The sequence below is a fragment of the Eretmochelys imbricata genome, chromosome 26, assembly GCF_965152235.1.
Source record: "Eretmochelys imbricata isolate rEreImb1 chromosome 26, rEreImb1.hap1, whole genome shotgun sequence".
NCBI classification, from domain to species: domain Eukaryota; kingdom Metazoa; phylum Chordata; order Testudines; family Cheloniidae; genus Eretmochelys; species Eretmochelys imbricata.
In genome coordinates, this window is record NC_135597.1 from 15,274,342 (window position 1) to 15,284,723 (window position 10,382).

A 10,382-nucleotide genomic window follows, 5' to 3' on the forward strand; every position below is an offset into this window, starting at 1 on the left:
GGGGATTTCCACTGCAAAACAAATGCTAATTTTGGACTAGTCATTGTGTATACGTAGCCCAGTAACTCATCTCCTTCCTAGGGAGCAAAGATGGATCATTGTCATTAGTCCCGTTCTATAGCTGGGGAAACTGAGGCACAGAGCAGGGACAGGACTTGCCTGAGGTCACTCAGTACAGCAATGGCAGAAACAGACCCAGATCTCCAGGGTCCCTGTCTGGTCTGTGGCAGAGCTGGGATGTGAAGCTACATCTCCGGGTTAAGCACCCAAGCCTCAGGCTGCCCTGCCCCGTGCTCTGCCCCCGGCTCCCACACTGCCACACATCGATCGGGCTGTTATCATAGACATGGGGGAAGCTCTGCACAGGTTTGCACGAGGCCAGGAAGGCCTGACTGCTAACCGCACATCACTCCCTGCTGCACCAGCTTTCCCAGCCCCCTCTGGGCGGCTGGCTCCATGGAGATTCCTACATCTTTCTCTAACTCAGCTGAGATGGGCTAGTGCCAGAGACCAGATACCAAGCTCGATGGGCCCCTGGTCTGACCCGTTTCCACAGCACCCTGTGAGCAAAGGGAAAGCAGACCTCAGGGCTGGAATCCTCTGGGCAGAAGGCCAGCAAAAAGCGGAGACACCATTCAATAGGGCATCCTGGGGCCTGTGCTGTGTACTGGGCGGGAATTGCCCAGTTAGAAACAGGCTGCCAGCTGCTTTCTGGTCCCGAAGAGGCTTACGGATGGTTAGAAGATGGTCGGTGTGTTGCAAGGGGCTTTGGGAGCTACCAGAGGCAGCCTCAGCACCCGCTTCCCCTGCACGGCTCAATCAACAGAGAACACATTAGCCTGAATAACGACCACAGATGGAAAGGCCTCAGAGGCCCAGGGCTGGAGTTTATCGGACTGAGAGCCAGGAATACACCGCCAGCCAGCCAGCCAGCCCTCCCCCCGCCTCCCCCCCACCCACCCACAGAGCGGAGTTCAGGCCAGGCCACTGGAGTGGAATCAGGAGAGCTGGCATCTATTCCTGGGTCTGCCACCGACTCGCTGGGGCACTCTGGGCGAGTCCCTTCATCTCTGCGTAGGTTGAAAGCTCTGGGTCAAGGCTCAGCTCTCAGTGAGTCTGTCTGCATGGCAGTCGGCCGGGGGAACTGGTGTGCATGGAGACGTCCCTGAGCAAGCTTCGCTGGAGGCAGCTTTGCTGAAAGTCCCAGAGGGTGTGGTGGCACAGGCTAGTCCTCCCTGGGACCCTCGTTTTAGGTACCCTCAGGGCTCGGTCTACACTTAAAAATTAAACCAACTTTGTCATTCTGGGCTGTGAAAAATTCTTCTGGCGACCTAGTGTGACGGGCTGGATCACAGAAACCCCCTTGGGGCTGCCAATGGATGAGCCAAGACTGCTTCTGCCCCTGCTTTCCCTGCCCTCCCAGCGGGGGGCTTCAGAGCCCGGCCTGGTTTGAGCCAGACCCGCTAGCCGGCTGCAAACCCAGACCCAGGTCTGAACCACGTCCCCGAACAGCTGTAGGCTTAAGCTGAAAGCAGCTTAAGAAGCATTCCTGCCTTTAACACTCAGATGCCTAGTTCCCAATGAGGTCCAAACCCCAAATTAATCCATTTTACCCTGAATAAAGCTTATACAGGGTAAACTCATAAATTGTCCGCCCTCCATAACACTGATAGAGAGATATACACAGCTGTTCCCCCCCCCCCGGTTAATTAATAAGTAAAAAGTGATTTTATTAAATACAGAAAGTAGGATTTAAGTGGTTCCAAGTAGTGACAGACAGAACAAAGTGAATTACCAAGCAAAATAAAATAAAACACGCAAGTCTAAGCCTAGTACAGTAATAAAACTGAATACAGATAAAATCTCACCCTCAGAGATGTTTCAATACGTTTCTTTCATAGACTGGACACCTTCCTAGTCTGGGCCCAGTCCTTTCCCCTGCTACAGCCCTTGTTCCAGCTCAGGTGGTAGCTAGGGGATTTCTCATGTTGGCCGCCCCCTTTGTTCTGTTCCACCCCCTTATATAGCTTTTGCACAAGGCGGGAATCCTTTGTCCCTCTCCGGGTTCCCACCCCTCCTTCTCAATGGAAAAGCACCAGGTTAAGGACGGATTCCAGGTCAGGTGACATGATCACATGTCACTGTGAGATGTCATTACCCACCTGCCAGCCCACAGGTACAGGAAGACTTACAAGTAAAACAGCCATCCACAGTCAATTGTCCTGGTTAATGGGAGCCATTAAGATTCCAAACCACCATTAATGGCCCACACTTTGCATAACTACAATAGGACCTCAGAGTTATATTTCATATTTCTAGTTTCAGATACAAGAGTGATACATTTATACAAATAGGATGACCACACTCAGTAGATAGGTGTGTGTGTGTGTGAGAGAGAGAGAGAGACTCTTGGGGCTGTGAGCAAAGCGAGACCCTCCTGAAGCTTGGGTCCGCCGTGTATGGGGAACCAGGACTTTGCACATACACAAGATTGTGTCAAAGAAAATACCTGAGCCGATCCTCACCCCGTCACACCCTGCATGCACTCAGCTGCTCCTCACTTAGGCCTGCGGTTTAGGCTTGGTGCTCTGTAAAGGAACCCTGCCACGGCCTCACAGCGAGACAGGGTCCAGCTGTGAATCGAACCCAGGAGTCCTAGCGGCCCTGAGGAGGGGTTGCCTGAATGCAGGCAGCAGCCTCGGCTCAGGAGTAACCTCACTCCATCAGGCCTGATCCCCCAGATGCTTTGTGTGGTCAGTTACATTGGCTGCCGGGGGGCAACATCTCCCCCCTAGCCTTGCAGGGGGCTGGTTGATAACACAAGGCGAGAGCCAAGGCAGGCCTGCCTGGATCCCTTTAATGAGGGCTGGGCCCAATGCCAAGGCCGGGGGAGCCAGCAGCGGGCTGAGCGCCGGCCGTTTCTTTTGTAATGCAATTATTTTGCAGGCACTAACAGGGTTCACTGCAGCCCCGGACTAATGTGACCCGTGGCACATGCAAGAGGCAGGGTGGACAATCGCACGCCCTCGGTGCCCATCTCCAGCCCCCCACCCCACCCCCATCTCATCCCACTTCCGGGCGCTGCTCCTGCAGGCTCGCTCACTCGCTCGCCTGAGATGGGTTTTGAAATCTCTGGTTGCCTTGGCAACTCCCATGGCCCAGCGGGAGCACGAGGCGGCATCAGGAGGGCTGGGGGAGGTGGGCGAGGGGAGGGCAGGTACTCTCAGCGGAGTGACGCAATGGGAGGGGGTGGGTCCCCTCAGCCTGCCCACGGGGGTAGCTGTGATGGGGGCGCGGAATGGCAGGGTGGGACACGCTGGCCGAAGCTCAGTGCCGGGGAAAGGTCTCCCCAGCTGGCTTGGAGGGGCTCGCAGCTGATCCCCGGGGGAGGGGCGCCTTTTCCCAAAGTGAGGCGTGTGTGGGGGGTGCCGGACATTCACCGAGACTTGATCAGCCCTCAACGCACCAGTAACGTCACCAGCCAGGCTGGTTTATTATAAGCCATGAAACAGACGTTCCCCCCATTGTTAACGGCCTAAGAACCAGGGGGTGAACCCCAGTGTCCTGGCCAATCCCAGCTCGGAATGGTCCAGCCCATTTACCCGAATTCCAGCCTGCCATTCATATTAGCTCCAGCAATCTTCTTCCCATCACTGGGCCACATTAAAACCAGCTGCTGTGTTCTGCCCCAGAGGTGGCTGCATTCACCGCTGGGTGAAGTGGTCTCTCTATGTCTGTAGCCTAGGAGTAGCTTATGCTGGCAAAGTGCCATTGGATCCTTCGGTGGAAGGCTTGAGAGACTGGCAAAGAGCTAGTGGTGTTTCCATTTTGTGACAGCACGGGCAGGTCCCAGGCTCTCCTTTCTGCTGGGGATTGCACTGCGCTCTTCCCAGCGGCTGGCACACACAGGTGCAAGGCAGCCTGGGCTAGCAGCATGAGTGCAGTGCTGGACAGCAGGGCAGCCCGAGCTCGGATTCTGGCTCTGCCCCTGATTCCCGGTGTGGGAGACATGGAGCAGCCCCTGCCATGTGCGTGTTCCACCCATTCCCCTCTGTAGGTGTGGGCCTGTGGGGAGCCCCTTGGTCCTGCCCCTCAGAGCCAGGGCAGGCTAGGTGTGGCTTTCCCCATCTCTCCCAGCCTGGCCAAAGGGGTCCCGGTGCAGCACCGTTGAGGCCCCATAGAGTGGGGCTGGGGGTGTGTGTGCAAAGATACCCGAGTCTGGTCTGTGCTAGCATCCCTGAAAGGGTCTTTCACTCGGCCAGAATCCCGGCTGGCTTTCCCGTGCCACCAGCACGCCCTCCCTTGCAGCCCGGGTGAGGACCAGCAGCCGAGCTCGGCCAACTCTCCCCAGACCTCCAGAGAGAAAAGCAGGAGCTGCCACAGCCTGAGCTAAAGAGTCAGGGCTCCCTGGCTGGCATGGGCTCCGTGGCCTGGGCACGGGGTCAGGCTCACGCCCCACCGTGCCAGTCCTGGGGTGACCGTGTCTGGGAGGGGAGATGCTGCTCCCCATCAGGGCCGGCTGTCGAGTTCCATCCTGTTCGCCCCACATCCGGCTGCCCCATGCGCGGCTGTGATGCGCTGTGACTGAGAACGGAAGTGCAATGCAATCAGCGAGACCCAGCCAGACCAGGGCATGGGGCTAAACCCAGAGGGGCTGTGCAATGAGGGCCAGGACAGGTGGGAACGTCCTTCCAGCGTTGTTTACATCCCCTCTGGACTCCTTGGCCTGTGAGTTATCCCAGCTTGGTCTGTTCGGCCCACGTAAAGCCTACGATTGCAGAGCAGACACAGCATCCATGCCACCTCCCAGCCCTCCCACTTCAGTGTCATTGCCCCATTGCACCGACGGGCTGGCCGGCCTCTGCCCCTGTGGGTTTCTAAGGCCCAGTCTGCCCCACAGATTTGTCCTGATTTCAGTCACCAATGCAGTGGCCCTGCAGCCCCTCACACAGCTGCCACGGATCTCAAAGCACTTCACAAAGGAGACCAGGATCTTTATCCTCATTTCACAGATGGGGAAACTGAGGCAGAGAGCGAGGCAGTGATTCACTCAGCAGGCCAGTAGCAGCGCTGCGAATAAAACCCAGCTCTCCTGAGTCCCAGTCCAGTGCTCTATTCACTAGGCCGCACTGCTGGTTTGCACTGCTGCAGCCTGCTCCAGATTCAAGCAGGCGCAGCACTAGAGCAAACAGTGTGGCTGTCTGTCTATACTAGGGGTTGCAACAGTGCAGCTGGATCAACAGTTGGAATCAGGGCAAATTCCCAGGGCAGACTAGGCCTACGCGACAGTCACCTTGTGCTCTGCAGCACAGCTAGGAGAACTATTGGTTCACTGAATTTCCCCCCCTTTCCATGTCCACTGATACCTCCCAAGCAGCTGGGCCTCAGGCGCTCTCCCACTCCCCAACCCACAGCATTGGAGACGGTCATGGGAGCACTTCTGGGGAGGGCACTTGTGAACGTCGGTGTGCAAAACACGTGGCTGTGTGTTTGCACCAGGGGCACTCAGTGCTTTCCCTTTCCGCAGCTGTCCCCAGGAGCAACGGGTGACCGCAAAGGGCTGCTGCGAAGCAAGGGGGGGCTTTGAGTCAGAGACTGGCACATGCTCTTTCGGGAGGAAGCTGTGAGCACAGTGTCATTGTCTATTTTCCAGGAGCTGGTGGGCTGAGCACACTGTAGCAGCAGGTCTGCGACAGATGGCCTAGTGGCTAGTGCACAAGGGTAGCGCTCTGAAGAGACTCTAGTCCTGGGCCTGTCCCTGATTTGCTGGGTCTCAGTAAAACAGGGGTAAGGATATCGACCAGCTTGGGAAAGAGCTAGGGATGATTATTACTTTACCACCTGCTAAATAGTTCCAGGATTTCTGTGGGGTATTGGCAGGCCAGTCCCACCCAGGCTAGCCTTGTTCCATTTCTTAACGTGATCAGAATAGAAGGAAGGACCCACAGAGGGATGAATCGCATGCCCTGATTCTCATGGGTGACTTTAATTTTCCTGATATCTGCTGGAAGAGCAATACTGCGGTGCATAGACAATCCAGGAAGTTTTTGGAAAGCGTAGGGGACAATTTCCTGGTGCAAGTGCTAGAGGAGCCAACTAGGGGGGGCGCTTTTCTTGACCTGCTGCTCACAAACCAGGTAGAATTAGTGGGGGAAGCAAAAGTGGATGGGAATCTGGGAGGCAGTGACCATGAGTTGGTTGAGTTCAGGATCCTGACGCAGGGAAGAAAGGTAAGCAGCAGGATACGGACCCTGGACTTCAGGAAAGCAGACTTCGACTCCCTCAGGGAACGGATGGCCAGGATCCCCTGGGGGACTAACTTGAAGGGGAAAGGAGTCCAGGAGAGCTGGCTGTATTTCAAGGAATCCCTGTTGAGGTTACAGGGACAAACCATCCCGATGAGTCGAAAGAATAGTAAATATGGCAGGCGTCCGGCTTGGCTTAACGGTGAAATCCTAGCGGATCTTAAACATAAAAAAGAAGCTTACAAGAAGTGGAAGGTTGGACATATGACCAGGGAAGAGTATAAAAATATTGCTCGGGCATGTAGGAATGAAATCAGGAGGGCCAAATCGCACCTGGAGCTGCAGCTAGCGAGAGATGTCAAGAGTAACAAGAAGGGTTTCTTCAGGTATGTTGGCAACAAGAAGAAAGCCAAGGAAAGTGTGGGACCCTTACTGAATGAGGGAGGCAACCTAGTGACAGAGGATGTGGAAAAAGCTAATGTACTCAATGCTTTTTTTGCCTCTGTTTTCACTAACAAGGACAGCTCCCAGACTGCTACGCTGGGCATCACAACATGGGGAAGAGATGGCCAGCCCTCTGTGGAGATAGAGGTGGTTAGGGACTATTTAGAAAAGCTGGACGTGCACAAGTCCATGGGGCCGGACGAGTTGCATCCGAGAGTGCTGAAGGAATTGGCGGCTGTGATTGCAGAGCCATTGGCCATTATCTTTGAAAACTCGTGGCGAACCGGGGAAGTCCCGGATGACTGGAAAAAGGCTAATGTAGTGCCAATCTTTAAAAAAGGGAAGAAGGAGGATCCTGGGAACTACAGGCCAGTCAGCCTCACCTCAGTCCCTGGAAAAATCATGGAGCAGGTCCTCAAAGAATCAATCTTGAAGTACTTGCATGAAAGGAAAGTGATCAGGAACAGCCAGCATGGATTCACCAAGGGAAGGTCATGCCTGACTAATCTAATCGCCTTTTATCATGAGATTACTGGTTCTGTGGATGAAGGGAAAGCAGTGGATGTATTGTTTCTTGACTTTAGCAAAGCTTTTGACACGGTCTCCCACAGTATTCTTGTCAGCAAGTTAAGGAAGTATGGGCTGGATGAATGCACTATAGGGTGGGTAGAAAGCTGGCTAGATTGTCGGGCTCAACGGGTAGTGATCAATGGCTCCATATCTAGTTGGCAGCCGGTGTCAAGTGGAGTGCCCCAGGGGTCGGTCCTGGGGCCGGTTTTGTTCAATATCTTCATAAATGATCTGGAGGATGGTGTGGATTGCACTCTCAGCAAATTTGCGGACGATACTAAACTGGGAGGAGTGGTAGATACGCTGGAGGGGAGGGATAGGATACAGAAGGACCTAGACAAATTGGAGGATTGGGCCAAAAGAAATCTGATGAGGTTCAATAAGGATAAGTGCAGGGTCCTGCACTTAGGACGGAAGAATCCAATGCACCGCTACAGACTAGGGACCGAATGGCTAGGCAGCAGTTCTGCGGAAAAGGACCTAGGGGTGACAGTGGACGAGAAGCTGGATATGAGTCAGCAGTGTGCCCTTGTTGCCAAGAAGGCCAATGGCATTTTGGGATGTATACGTAGGGGCATAGCGAGCAGATCGAGGGACGTGATCGTCCCCCTCTATTCGACATTGGTGAGGCCTCATCTGGAGTACTGTGTCCAGTTTTGGGCCCCACACTACAAGAAGGATGTGGATAAATTGGAGAGAGTCCAGCGAAGGGCAACAAAAATGATTAGGGGTCTAGAACACATGACTTATGAGGAGAGGCTGAGGGAGCTGGGATTGTTTAGCCTGCAGAAGAGAAGAATGAGGGGGGATTTGATAGCTGCTTTCAACTACCTGAAAGGGGGTTCCAAAGAGGATGGCTCTAGACTGTTCTCAATGGTAGCAGATGACAGAACGAGGAGTAATGGCTTCAAGTTGCAGTGGGGGAGGTTTAGATTGGATATTAGGAAAAACTTTTTCACTAAGAGGGTGGTGAAACACTGGAATGCGTTGCCTAGGGAGGTGGTGGAATCTCCTTCCTTGGAAGTTTTTAAGGTCAGGCTTGACAAAGCCCTGGCTGGGATGATTTAACTGGGAATTGGTCCTGCTTCGAGCAGGGGGTTGGACTAGATGACCTTCAGGGGTCCCTTCCAACCCTGATATTCTATGATTCTATGATTCTATGAATCCCTTTGTAGCACTGTGGAAGCCACACTGGCAAGATGCGGGGGTAGGGGGAAATGGGGGAAGCCCTCGCTGCTGCATGTGCATAGCCTGCATGTAAAGTCTGCCTGGGTCACAATGAGGATAACAGTCTACTACTGCTGGTGGCTAAATGCTCCCCTTTTTAGCTCAGAGATCAGCACTTTGGTGCTAAAGGCCCCAGGTTCAAAACTCTCTGCTAACCCCCAGTGGGGCCTGCTGCACAATCAGGGCCTCTGTCTTGGCCTTCTTCCGGCTAAGCCAGTTCCTAATACACTTACTGCTCTTTTCCTTGAGACACCATAAGCAGATGGGTGCGAATGCAGCAAGGACCTGATTGGCTGAGGTGCCACCCACCCAGGTTGATAATTAGCCTCTCTGGCCTCATTTGATTTAATAATAGATTCACAGATCAACAGAGCCAATCAAAGAGGCCAGGCCCAGCTGTGCTCCTCAGCTGACTGCCCTTTGGACTGGGGCACGGGAGCGGCTGGGAGGATCCTCTGGGGTGGGCTATGGTTACTTGTTAAAATGGGAGCTGTCATGTTTCCCTTTGCCCTGACTTTCCCTGCCCCACTCCCAGAGCCAGGAATGTGACCGTCAAAGCTCTGTGCTTGAATCCTGGGATCTCAAAGCGCTTTACTGACACTGCCCTGCAAGCTGGGCAAGTATCGCCATCGATCAGGAGCCCATCATGCCCGGTGCTGCGCAGACGCAGAATGAGAGCTGGTCCCTGCCCTGAAGAGCTCACAGTCTAAACAGACCATGATAAACGGGAAACTGAGGCACAGAGCGGGCACGTGACCTGTCCATGGTCTTGCAGGAGGTCAGCGGTAGAGCCAGGCATGAATTTCAGGCCACTGAACCACACTGCCCCTCATGTTACAGCTGGAGAAACTGAGGCTCAAAGAAATTAAGTGACTTGCCTATGGTCACCCAGTTGCAGAGCGGGGGAGGGCTCGCACTGAGCTGGCACGTGGCAGCACCATGGACTAGCAGCCCGCTCCTGCGGCTGGCGACTTCCATGGAGCCTCTGCTTTTACTGCAAACACTGCCAGCCTCTAGCGGCGATGACAGCCTTAGGAATGTGACCCACGTGGAACTGATGCTGAGGCGTCTGCCGGGGTCTGCACAGAGCCTGGGACGGTCGCTGGGAGGGGTGCAAGCCAGCCCATGTATCTCGGAGTGGGGCTCCCTCAGGTGCCCAGCGATGGCCAGCATTGTTCACGATTTCATCCCGCGGGTGGGACAGGAGTGGGAACAGCTCATTTTGCCCCCGGGGGGCTGGCCACTATTTATGTTTCCCCAGTCAAGGAGTCGAGCACCTTGGCAGAGCCCATGGGCAGATCCACGCCCCAATGAGGGGAGCCGAAGAGTTTCATACTCCCATTTCCAACATCTTCACAATCTCCTGCGAGCGGCATCTTGTTCTGGGGACTTCCTTGGGCCGGGCTTATTGTGTGCGCGGGGCTCATTGGAGGGCCAGAGGGCACACTTCCCCTGGCCCCCAGTTCAATGCCTTAATCTCCTAGGAGGTTAGGAATTTCATTTCCCCTGGGAATCATCTACCCGCTCCCTCTCCACAGCCCTGACTGGATTGGGGACTATGCTGCTCTTTGGGATGCACTTGGACTGAGAGGTTGCCCCTTTTTCTGCCACCAGCGTCGGATTGCCCCTCTGCCCTGCAAGGGTCCGGGGCCTTGCAGGTCGGCTTCCCAGTGACGGAGACATCTGTGATGCCAAGCCAGGCTGTACTCCCATGTATATTTACACTTAATCAGAGCAGAGGATGGCACAGGACTTTCGAAGCCATCACAGGCAGCCCCACCACAGAATCCCCTGTGTAAATGTATCAAGCAGGCCGAGCTGTTTGATGGACAGACACCACGCAGGGCAATTGCGTCTTCCGTGGATCTCAGACCGTGGGGTTCTCAGAGAGCGACT